Raw genomic sequence first — 12,568 nt, forward strand, 5'->3', positions numbered from 1 at the left:
TTAGCTGTTCAGCTGCTTTTTTCCTCAGTACAAATACATCAGTTTTCACCTCTTCCTTTTCCTTCAGGGAATAGAGGGCTGATTATACCGTTTTTAAAGAGCTCTCGGGAGGATAAGGCACTTGAAAGAAAATTTGACACTGAGAATAGAGGATGGTGGAAGGGACACTGAAACCTGTTCTTGGTCTCTCTCATACCACTCTGTGTTCATGCAGGGGTAAAGGGCTTTACCCTTTTTGTTTTCTCTATGGATTTGTCTTTCTTGATGACATTTTAATTCACAAGTAGAGAATACTCAGATGTCAAACAATAATATTTACCACTTGCAGTTGGCGTTATGTCCCATATCTAGGATTTTACAAATCTTCTAGGCATGTTAACCATACTGTGTCAGTCAAATTCCTGACTGGCAATTACATTTTCCCTGTCTATATTTTCACCTGAAGTAGAATTTTTTCTTCATTTCATGATCTAAATTATTTTGTACTGCTGCTTTGAGTTGTTAGAAAGTTGCTACAAGTCATAGATTTTTAAGGCCAACAGGGACCATTATGATCATCAAATCTGACCTGCGTAACACAGGTCTTAGAATTTCACCAAGTGAAAGAAAAGCATGACATATCTTACTCTTTTCAGTGCTTAAAGAACATTGCAAGGGGTGCTTAGTTCTTCACCCTGCGTGCAGGCTCCATCTCAGCACATCTTTGTGTGGCTCTTGTTGTGGAGGTCCTGCAGCGTGATTTATCTGTACAATTGTGGGAAACAACTGGGGCAGAAATCTTGAGCGCCTCCCCCACCCCAACTATTTTTTTCTGTGTGCAACATCATACCAGAATTTGTCTCATATTATCAAAAAGTGCTAAAATCCAACAACAGCAACAAAAACAAGCATATTGGAGTTAGCTGTGGTCCCTCCCCCTCCCTCTCTGGGTCAGTGGGAGGCTGACTATGTCACTGGGTGACACCCACAGTTTGGGAATTAGCTGAGCAACACACAGCCGGTGGCTTTCCGACAGTCCAGGCAGAGCGGTAGTCTTTGGGATCTCTAGCCTGCAATCAGAGCAGAGAAGCAAACAGTTATGGGTCCCAGCCCACAGTCAGGGCAGGACAGTAAGAGTCTGTGGCTCAGGCCTGTACTCAGGGCTGAGCAACAAGAGGGTCGGGCATTCTAGCTCTGTAGACAGCCAATGAAAGCAGGCTCCTTGGCTAAAGAGAGGGGACTGCCATCCCAGAGGCAAGGTGGCAGGGGTAGGGGGATGCAGGCCCACCCGACTCCACTGTGTCCCAGCCCAGGGCCTTAACAGTGGCAGAGGGGTCTGCCACTGGGTCAGCGGGGATTTCAGCCGCAACATGCTGACTGGGTCTCCAGCAGCAACACAGCCAGACTAGGGTTGGCTGCCCCTGGGCCACTTCCTCTCCTCTCCTCTCCTCAGGGTGTACTTGAATCCACAGGGAGTTCTCCAGGTCATTGGGAGGCTTGTGGTAGCCCCAGAAACTCCTCTGGGGCTTGGTCAGTGGGTGGCTCCAGCAGTTCTGGCTAGTCCTGAGCTCTGCAGGGGTCCGCTGCAATCTCCCAGCGCAGGAGTGGGCAGGAGGCATTTGGCTCCTTCGGCGGCTGCAGCCCAACTGAGCTCTGGGACTGCCCTTTATACTTCCTCTCCTGTGCTCTGACTTCCGGTGGGAGGGGCGAGCACAGCCTGGCTCTGACCACCAGGGTTCACAGAGTGGTCCCTCCCCTTTGGCTCAGTGGGAGGCCACTCCACCTCACTACAGAGAGAAACACGTCTAGCCATTATCTTCATAAGGATAAAAAGTAATAGTTAATAACTATTTAACATATGGCATATAAATACTGGATAGATAGAGACAACCTCATTATATCTTGGAGGTTTGTCATTGACTTTTCTATTGCTCATTATTGATTAATGTTCCTTCCTAACTTCCTGCATGACTTTCTGATCTTTCTGTTCCTTATGCAGTATTGTTGTAGCTATGTTGGGCCCAGCTCCAGTCCAAATATAGTTCAACTAAGGGGCTGTGTTTGTGTATTCATTGTATATCACATTAATATGCTGAGATCTATAATTCTTCATTCTGTTTCCTTGCCATGTCCAGAGAAAAAAACAGAGACAACCTAGTTAAATGAGAATAGCTAGACAAAAAGCGCACTTAAGTCTTATATTCTATGACTTGTCAGGATCTAAACAGTACAGAGTGCTACTTTTCCCTACCTGAAAGTTTTGCAAATGTTTTTTGTAACTGACATCTGCTGCTGAAAACATACCAACAATTCTTTTGAAGGATTAAAATAAAACCTTAAAATACTGGCAACACCATTTTATTAGCATACACAGAGTTGCCATAGATTGTCCTTACCAGCATCTTGTAATCCAGTAGCAACATCGACACTGCCTGTCAATTGTTCAAAGTGACTGTTGAATATAGCCACAACCCCTCCTGAGCTGCTTAGCATATAATTTGAATTTGCAGACTAGAAGGCTGACTTTCTGTAAACCAATCTCAAGTGTGAAGTTCTCTCGTTCACTGAATAAACTAGCTTTGTTGACCTGTTAATACCTTGTCTACTTTATCTCCACTTGGTAGAGTTTATTAAAACCTGAATCATAAATCCCTCTTTGGTCTGGTAACAAAACATTTAATAATAGGAGTTATATTTCCTTTAGGCAAGATTTTCTGGGACATGTCTATTTTTGTGCCTCATTAATAGAGCCCTACAAATTCACAGCCACAAAAAACATGTCACAGACTGTAAAATCTGGTCTCCCACCATGAAATCTGGTCTTTTGTGTGCTTTTACCCTATACTATACAGATTTCATGGGGGAGACCAGCATTTCTCAAATGAGGGGTCCTGACCCAAAAGGGAGTTGCGGGAGAGAGGGGGTCACAAGCCAGAGTGTGGCTTCCCCATTGCCACACTCGGGCTTTGCAGTTCCCAGGCATGTGAGCCTCCGGGGCGCGGGGCCCTGAGCCTGCTCTGGGAGGGGCAGCGGCGGTGGTGGCTCACATTCCCGGGAGACGCAGAGGCTGAGCACGGTGCCGGGGCAGCCGGGGGGGCGCATGGGAGGCTGGCGCCCGCATGCATCTGCTGCAGCCTGCAGGAGCCCCCAGGGGCTGCTGCCCCCTGCACCGCTGCTGCCACAAGCAGGACGCTCTGGCTCTCCGGTGCCTCCGGAAGGCGGTTCCTCCCTGCCGAGCTGCTGCAGCAGCCCAAGTCTGGCAAGTGAGTGGACTTGGGGCAGAGGCGGGGTGGGGGTGGGGGAGGCGCAAGGTGGAAGTTTCGCCTAGGGTGCAAAATATCCTTGCACCGGCCCTGCCACTATATCTTACTTACCAATATGCTTTATCTTCTGTTGGAAACATACAAACTGCAACTACATAAATAAAAAGGGGTTAACTACTGAAGATAAATTTCTTAAACTGGGAATTTTAAAACAGGGCAATATTATGGACAGTATATTTTCTTCGGCATAGCTGTATTCCCATATGAGGAATTTGATTGGGCGAATAGTTAAGTTAACAATCTGGCTGTTAGAGAAATGAAGTGTTCTTTACTGGTATAGCCACAAACAATTACAACATGAAGTCCTTAGGTGTAGGTGTGCACTGGTAGAGCTCTTGGAGACATTGTAATTAAGATAGACACAAAAGGCCACATTGTCCAGTGTAACCCAATTGCAGAGTTGCCATCAGGAGTGGCTGTATGTATGCAAAGGTAGCATAAAGCCATTTTAATGCATCTGTGCCCTGTCTGATGGTATTCTAATTTTTAAAACTATTGAATGGTTGCAGCTTGGTGGCTCAAGATATTGCAGTCCCACTTAGAAAGACAAGCTGAACACAACTTGACTAGGCAATATTTCCATAACATATAGTCCTCAGATTGCCCAAGTCAGGGGAAAAGACTTTAGATTTACTTACAGGAGGAGTGACTCTCATTAAAAATACAAAATTCATGCACAGACTGTTTTTTACAGCTTTGCAACTTCTTTATAAGTTAAAAAGATTGGATGGCATTTATGTACACTTTGTGTGTGTCTGTGTATATATTTATGTATTCTTTATAAAACAACTGAAGCTTTGCTTAGACGTGTGTGTGTGTGTGTGTGTGTGTGTGTGTATTCTTTATAAAACAACTGAAGTCTTGCTTAGACTTTTGGCCAATACATTTCTATAAGCTCCCTGGTTTTAAAGAGCAAGAGGCTAGCTCTCAATTGTGAATAAGGTAATTTTATGCTTGCTTTTATTTGAGTGGCCTTATCAAAGTACTGCATTGAATATTAAATTTTATATTTTATTCTTATAAACTAGTTTGCAGTTTCACAATTTCACTCACAGTTATTGCTTGCAATCCATACAAATGTCAAAAATGAATTTTCATGACTTCCATTAATATGGAAATCAGTCAATCAACTGTGCATTTCCAACCCGTGAGAGACATTTTTAGGTACTATAATTACTTGCCGGTATTTGTTTTAGAAGTTGCTAGGTTTCCTGATAACTAAGAATGGTGAGGAATATTATGAGAAATAACTCCTGGGTTTTCTAAGATAAGATAAATTTTTTGGAAGTACAGTGGGAGCCCTTAAAAAAACTTACCAGTATTATCTAAGATAAATAGGGAATCTGCAAATATTGAGGTTACCTAATTGTAAATACATTTCTAGGATCAAAGTCTGCCTGCTCCTTATGTAGCTATGAAGTGGGGGCAGTGTGTGGAAGGAGGCTCCCCGCTCTGCCTATGCATCCACCAGGTAGAATTGCAGACTGTGCTCTGGAGTGTGCCTTTTGGAATCAGAAGTTGCCCCAGCAGTTTGGGAGGCAGAGGTGTTGGGTATAGCCGGCCAGTAACAGAGGAGTAGAAGGAGTAAGCTAAACTCCCCATAGGGTTATAGTAGTGCATGACAGTCATAGTGGCCTGGAAGGTCCTGGAGGCATTCTGCTCTCCTGTGATTTTAGCTCTACATTGCCTCTCAATACAAGGCTGTGCCTACAGGACACAATCGAGACTTTCGTTATCTAAGGAGTCTGACAGGTTTATGCTTTCTTTGGCCTTTGGTCTGTGTGGCCATCTTAGGGTGGTGATGGTAATTTTGACAAAGTAACTGCCTCAGCTGAGCAGGCAGGCAGTTTGCACTGGTCTTATGCTACTCAGCTGAAGGCATCTCAAAAGGGTAGCTCCAGACTCAAAATGGCTTTTAGAGTTCGTTTAAAATGGACCCAGCAAAGAGGTTTCTCCTCCGTTTCCAGAAAAAGCAACATTGGTTTAAAACAGAGTCTTTCATAGACAATATGGGCTTCAACTCAAGCAGCCGTGGAGCACTAAGGAACAAAATGTGAGATGTGGCAAGTTCAGAGGTTTGTAAACATACCTTCATAAATTAATCCTAAATTATAAAAAATAGACACTTGCTGTTTTAAAAAGATTATTTTTAACCAGTAAACACACACTTTTTTCCTGCTAAGTAATCTAGGCATTGTACAAGTGCTGATTATGTATTATGGGGTGTTTCTCCATAACAAGACAACACACAGACTTCTTGGGTCGGTTGAAGTATTTGATTCTTTCATGCTTCAGTGAACCCCAGGTGTACATGCTGTATATTGGCTGCGGAACACATGTTATTGCTCAGACACTACAGATTATGGTGGCAAGGATGCACCTACTTTTATCAAGCTCTATATCATTCAAACAACTTTATCTTTGCTATTGAAATATTACTAAATATAATGGGTCCAATTAACTACCCCTTCAAAACCCAGCCACTACAATCTACCCTCTTAGAGTTGGGTGGAGCCCTCCCAGGTTGGCATACAGGCAGACACACAGATGTGCACTAAATATAGAACTTTTCCCCATAGGGAAACCTGATGAGGCGGGTGGTGGCAATACGATTCACACAGGCCAGCTACAAATAGTGTTTATGGGGAGACACTATCAGTGATGTCCTCTGTGACTTTTGCTGGCACTCCTGCAAGATAACATTGAGATAACCCCAAACTAATTCAATACTCAAATACTATTCATCAAGTGTTATATGTGGAAATGCAGATAATTTGTTGTGCCTTTAAATGGATCATTAGTGAACTCCCTGTGGACTTGTGTTTCAGTAGCATTGGATTTATAATGGATAATGCTGAAAGGGTCCCTAACATTATGTGTTTCCCTAACAATGTAGGGATGGTGCCTGTAGATTTTCAAAAGCTTCCAAATAAAATAAGCTCTCGAGCTTCTCATTTATGATTAAAAATAAACCTGCTTTTTCTTTTCTCTACTGAGCGCAAGCCACTAGATTTTATTATCCTCTCAATCGTATAAGTGTTTCTGTGTATTTTTTGTTGTTTTCCCAATAAGAAAACATCCCTCTAGGAATGAATACAGTATGCAGCAATATAATTCTTGGCGGCACACCACAAGCATTGAATTGCTTCTACCGAACAGTGCATTTTACATTTTAATTCCTCTGAGGTCTTTTGCCACCAAAATACTTATTCAGAGAACTTTGATACACTTTAGCCAAAACAACTGTAGCTGGAAGTACAATAGTAATAATTCATTAAATGCACAGCATAAATGCACATCTTGAATTTAGACAATACATTTGGAACCGTATTTGCCCTGTGCTAATTGAATTGATGACATTTTGCCATATTTGTTTATTAGGACTGTATCTTCCTTTTTCTTTGAGAAAACAAACCAGATGACAAAACTATTCTATGTAGCTGAAGTGGTCATGTCATTACCTTGTAAATACTATATTCTATAACATATGTAGAGAATGCATAGTTGTAAATGGTATCTGTAATAATGTGGTAAACAGACTTTTCACATGATAATTGTACTTTACCTATCATTACCTATCATTCCAAGAAAATTAATTGCTGAATTCTGTAGTTAAACTAATGAAAAATGCATCTAGTAAAGTTTCACAATAACTAAACAATAAGACCAGATAGGGAGTGACATTTTAGACATTTATAGCCCTCGTGTCAAATACAATAATCTCTCCAGATGCTTCCATTTTTAATTACTTACTACTACAGTATACATTCATTTCTTGTTTTCCCCAATTCTCTCTGTTCCAATAACAAATATTTTCCAGTAGCTGGAACCCAGAGCTGAGAGTCAAAACTCCCTTATACTGTGGTGTAGATGACACCCACAAAAAATTATTCCGCTCTCAACAGTTGCTAAGTAAAAGTTTCTTACATGTTCAGCCAATGAGAATGATGTAATACTGTGAAACTACAGAGACAGATCATCAGCCAGTGTAAATGACTTCAATTTGATAAATTCTCTCTGGTATTTCATGAGCTGAGAATGTTCAATATCCTGTTGGGAGATCTTTGCTAGTTGGAGTTTCTGTGAATTGGAATTAGCTCTCCAGCCTGCTTGTGTAGTTGAAATACTCTCTCTTTAACTTCTATCATTTTTCTGCTTTGGATTTTTCACAGTTACACTGTAACTATTGCTTTTCTATTACCAGGAAGGTATTAAACAAGCAATAGACTATAACACTATATTTAAAATAGTATTTTTTCAGACACACTGATTATGTATTGATGACATTTATCAGAAATGCATCATTGGATAGGTGAAAGCTCTGTGCCAATGAAATATTTAGTATGTGCTCATAGGTAGATTGCTTACTTTTAAAAAGATTCAGGATAGAATCCTTTGTAGCTGTGAATAATATTGGAAAACTTAAGGAAATATTTAATACCATAAAATATAACATTCGTTATGAGTAAAATTCACTTTTCCCTCAAAAAGTTTGCCTCATCAAACTTTCCGTAGAGAAGAGAGCAGGGAGCTTGGATAACTGAAATCCAAACCCCAGCTCCCCGCTTAACATTGTCAGTAGCATTCACAGTCCCGTCAGTCCTCTTGCAAAGGAAGCTCAGACCACAGAATCTGCATTTCATGGTCCTTTCATTGTCCCAGCCCCAGCCCCAGACTATGCACTGCAAATGCAGAGTCTTAGGAGACAGGGCTCCCAGTAGGAGCCCATGTGGCTCCCTCTGTGGGGATTAAGTGTTGTGTAAGGGTTTGCATAGGTCCGCTCCATAGTCTGAATTTTAGCCTATGACATTACATTACATATAAGGTGACTTATAAAGAATATCAACAGTAGCTATTTTTACTGCTGATCACCATAAACAAAGGAAAAGTTTGACTGTATTACATATTATTTTTTGTAATTTTAATGTATAAATATATTTACATGATAGGAAGAAACTATTTGAACATACTATATTTTGCTTTGAAAGACATATACATTTTATCTTTTGTAAAAACAAAACAAAACATATAATTAGAATATTATTTCCCAGAGAAAATAATATGAATTGCAAAATACTCTGGCATTAGTAATTTGCATGTAACTGCTTATGCAGAAAATATGAGTATTCTAATTTAAATGAACCATTTTAGAGAGATTGAATGGCCCAGGGGGTTGGTAACAGGGAATGAGATGGTGATTGCGGTTCCTAGTACATAGATGTCCATATCACAAAAACCATGTTACAATTGGCACTAATTGGAAACCTGTTGGCCATCTCAGTAGAGGCCATGGATTGAGGACTCAATCCTGCCAGGTGCTGATTTATTAGAGTTGGTAATCAACACCTCACAAGATTGGGCTCCTGAATTATGATGAACTACCAGGTGGCCCTAGCAGCAGTCTCTCTGAGTGTGGGTAGAGGCAGATTGGCAGGACAGTGTGGGGAAGATTGGTCTGCTGCTGTGAATGCTGTACCTTTTCTGTGGCTAGATTCATTCTCCAGAGCTGTTCATGTGGCACTTTTTGAGAGCTGGAAGCAAAAGTCAATTTAATTGATCAATTATTCATTTAACAAGATCATGTTTAAACCAACTTTATACTACAATGGGCCAAATTTATCCCTGATGTAACTCTTGCTATAAGATTTATAGCTTTAGGAAGCAGAGGCAAATAGAAACCGGGCGGCTTCAGAGTGAGAAAGAGTGACAAGTCAGGAGGGAGGACGAATGCTGATGCTAGGAGATAGAGTCAATATAAGCACTGCGGTTATGAAGTCAAGTACCTCTTGCTTCTATAAAGTCAGGCCCTTGAAAGAATTATATTAAAAAGATCAGAGGGAATGAGGAGTAGAAATGAAGAAGAGACTTGAGAGAGGGAGGGGATGCAGGGCCTGGCCAGCTGTCTCAGTTGTTTTCTATAACTCTGAAGATACAGGACATATTTAGTCGTTTTCAGCAGTGCAAATTTATGGCTAACGAGATTCATGTGGCTCAATCATCAGCTGGAGCAGAGCTCCACTCAGGACAGCTGGTTGGATAAAGCAGTTAGGAGTAAGCCCCGGGGGAGCTGTTACATCAGTTGGGGGTTGAGGGATTGCCGAAATGTCCCTCTCCCTAGCCATGCTGCTGTCAGACCCCACTATGCTGGGGAATGTGGTGCAGCATGATCTATGTCCTTTCTACACCACTCTGGAGGGGAATCCTCAGCTGGCTGCTTTGCACTACCTGAACACTACAAAAAAGGTCGTACCTGGGTTGTGGGGGAGGGTACATGATAGCATGAGAAGTCAGTTCAGTGTAATCAACCATACACATTATTATAATGCCCACTATCCACAGGGAACACATGATTGTGCCCATTCATTTCAAAACGCCACAGCACAGTTCAACCCTTCTAGAGAAACACGTTTTATACTTTCCCTCCCTTGTGGTAGTTAAGGCTACCTGTTCCACAGTCAGAGCCCATTATATTTATCCCAGGGGGTTAACCTGACAGCAAGATACATGGCTGAAAGTCAGGAAGCTCTCCTTGCATACGAAAATGTTCTCAACTATACAGTAAATATGAAGGAGTCCCATGAATCTGAAGGTATTTGCATAAAATGTGTGATTAATCTGAATGTTTGGGTAGGATGGAGCTGCTATGCCAGTGTACAAAATGCTGTGAAAAAGATAAAGAATATCATGAACTCGCAAAAATCCAAAGAGGAGAGTTCATAGGGCTTGCTTAGCTCTAGTTTCTAAGAAAATATAGAGCAAAACCTTATTCTTATCTGTATGCAGTACTAAATCGGTGAGTTGGTGTAATTTCTCCCAGAAGTGTGCTAATTCACTGCAAACAGAATTTTTACTTTGACTAATATATGCACATTACACTAAATTGGACAATATCACTGTTATCTACACCATCTGCTGTGTATGATTGTCCAAAGTTTGTGTCATCCAGCTACAGGGCCAGCTCCCAGTGGTGCACTTCTGGGACCACATCACCAGAAAGAGGGAAATTCCTAAGCCAAGTCTGTTAAATTAAAAGGAAAAGATGGGGGGAAATTTTAAATACTTTTCCTTCTATTTCCCTTCTCACTGCATTTAACTCACTTAATGGGAGGGAGGGGAAGGTTCTTTATGAAAATATTACAGACCAGATTCTTGGCTGGTGTGAATCAGTGTAGTTCCGCTGACTTCAGTGGAGCTCTGCTGATTTAGATCAGCTGAAGGTCTATTCCTTTTCCCCTGCTCCTTTCTGCTCTTCTCTCCTAGATTTCGGATCTTAGAATTCCAAAAAGGTTGCTCTAAAACCAGCTTCCAGTTCATCCCTCTCGCCTCAACTTAAATGTAAAAGCTGCCAGGCCACCTCTGGAGAGGCCAGACAGGCTGGGAGGTATTGAAGTGCCACTGCTAGTGCTCCTCTTGCAGTGTTGCTTTGAAGAATGTCTGCCATTTCCCTCCCAGCCCAGCAATTGCAACAGAGGCAGCTGTGTAGCATTTACAGTTTACTTTTTATTTTAATTTCTTGGAATGCAAAATTTAGCAGAAGGGAAAGTACTAAAGTAGAGAGGGAAAAGAAAAGGGGAATGGAGGCACTGGAGTGGAACAAATCTAGTTTTCAACTGTCCTTTGCACTGAGAGCTTGTCTGCCTGATTAGCTAGAATGTTTAGTCCAATAGCCACTTGACTGTAGTCATTGGGAGTAGTCATGTGAGTCAGGAAAGCAGGGTTTGCCCTATATCAGGCACCAAACAAATTCCACTTCCGAGAATACTATCCAGCTACAGTTTGCCAAAGGTTGGGCTAATAGGGGGACGAATGGGCATACACTAATATCTAAAATACCTATATATATTACACACACACACAAAAACATTAGAAGAACATGAAGGTTGCAGGACAAACACTCACAAGTTGCCAGAACTAAGTTGCCTGTGCAACCTTCAATTGAGCCCACACATTTTGATTCTGTCTTCAATTATATGATTCCATACTATGTTTTTCCCCACAGGACCCCTACCCCTTTTGTCCTCTCTGAATTTGAATTAGACAGTTGCCTACTCTGTGAAACCTCGGGACAAGCAGGGGGATTAATGAGAGCACAGCAGAGACAGGCTCCCTGCTCTCAGTTCCAATGTTTAGCCCCCACCCCAGGCCAGAGTAGCCATTACGGGGAAAACCTTTCTGAGCCCCCATAGCCCTGGGCTGCAGCATGTTCAATCATTCTGTGGGGATGGTGTATGTGCAGTGTGGTCAGCAATAGGAGCTGTGAGAGCCTGGTGTGTGCTCAGTGAGGACGGACCTCTTTGGAGATTTTAGCTGTGAAGATTAAAAAAGAATCTACTGAGCATGTGCAAAATGATTTTTTCAAAGACTTGTAACATGGCCAGATTTGGGCAGATTTTCACAGAGGTGGCAAATCCCTGACACAAATACCTGCCCTGCCAAATTTCACATCCAGGCTCCAAAGCATGGTCTAGCACCCCCATTGCAAAGAAGAGGTCTCAAGATTTTTTTTTTTTTTTTACATGGGTAAAACAACATATTTTTGCCTAGCTTCATTCCCGGAAACAGTTGAACTGTTCTGACCAAAATTCAATCTGAGGCAGACAGCCAGCATGGAAAATTTTAGCCTAAATGGTTCAAATTTGGCAAAGTTATAAAGAATTGAAAAGAAAGTCTTATAATAGAAAGTGATGGGCAACCTTAATAATAGGCAGCTGTTAATAATAAAAGCTAACGTAAAGGTCACATCAAATATTAATGATCAAGACCATCAAGTAGACACTCCCTAAAGGATAAGTATTCTGATATCCTATGAATTTGAGTTGGCAGTTTGTCAAAGGTACATCCCAAGTCCAATGTAGCTCAGACAAACTCAGTGGAAAATGTATTTGTGCTCTTTACATCAGTATAGGAAAATGTCAACAGAGTCACCTGTCAGCCAAAATTCTGTCTATTTCTCTCTCTTAGGTATACATAGAGACAGCCAGTCACTGTACTATCTAGGCACTGGCAGCATCTGTAGGCCTCTAAGGGATGAACACATGAGTGGGAGCTCTTCTCCCTGTCACAAGTGTATGTGCCTTCCTGTGACAGCTGAGCTACACTGGCTGGTACAGAGGGATGGGCTGGGGCCATGGCTCCACTCTCTCTCAACTCCCTTTGCAAAAGCTATCGGCATGGATTTTCATGGCGCTGAGCATATGCTGCTCCCATTGACTTCTATCAGAGTTGTGGGTGCTCAGGACTTCGGAAACATCCGGAGTGTAGTGACT

This window comes from Malaclemys terrapin, chromosome 2 (genome assembly GCF_027887155.1).
Source record: "Malaclemys terrapin pileata isolate rMalTer1 chromosome 2, rMalTer1.hap1, whole genome shotgun sequence".
Lineage (NCBI taxonomy): Eukaryota > Metazoa > Chordata > Testudines > Emydidae > Malaclemys > Malaclemys terrapin.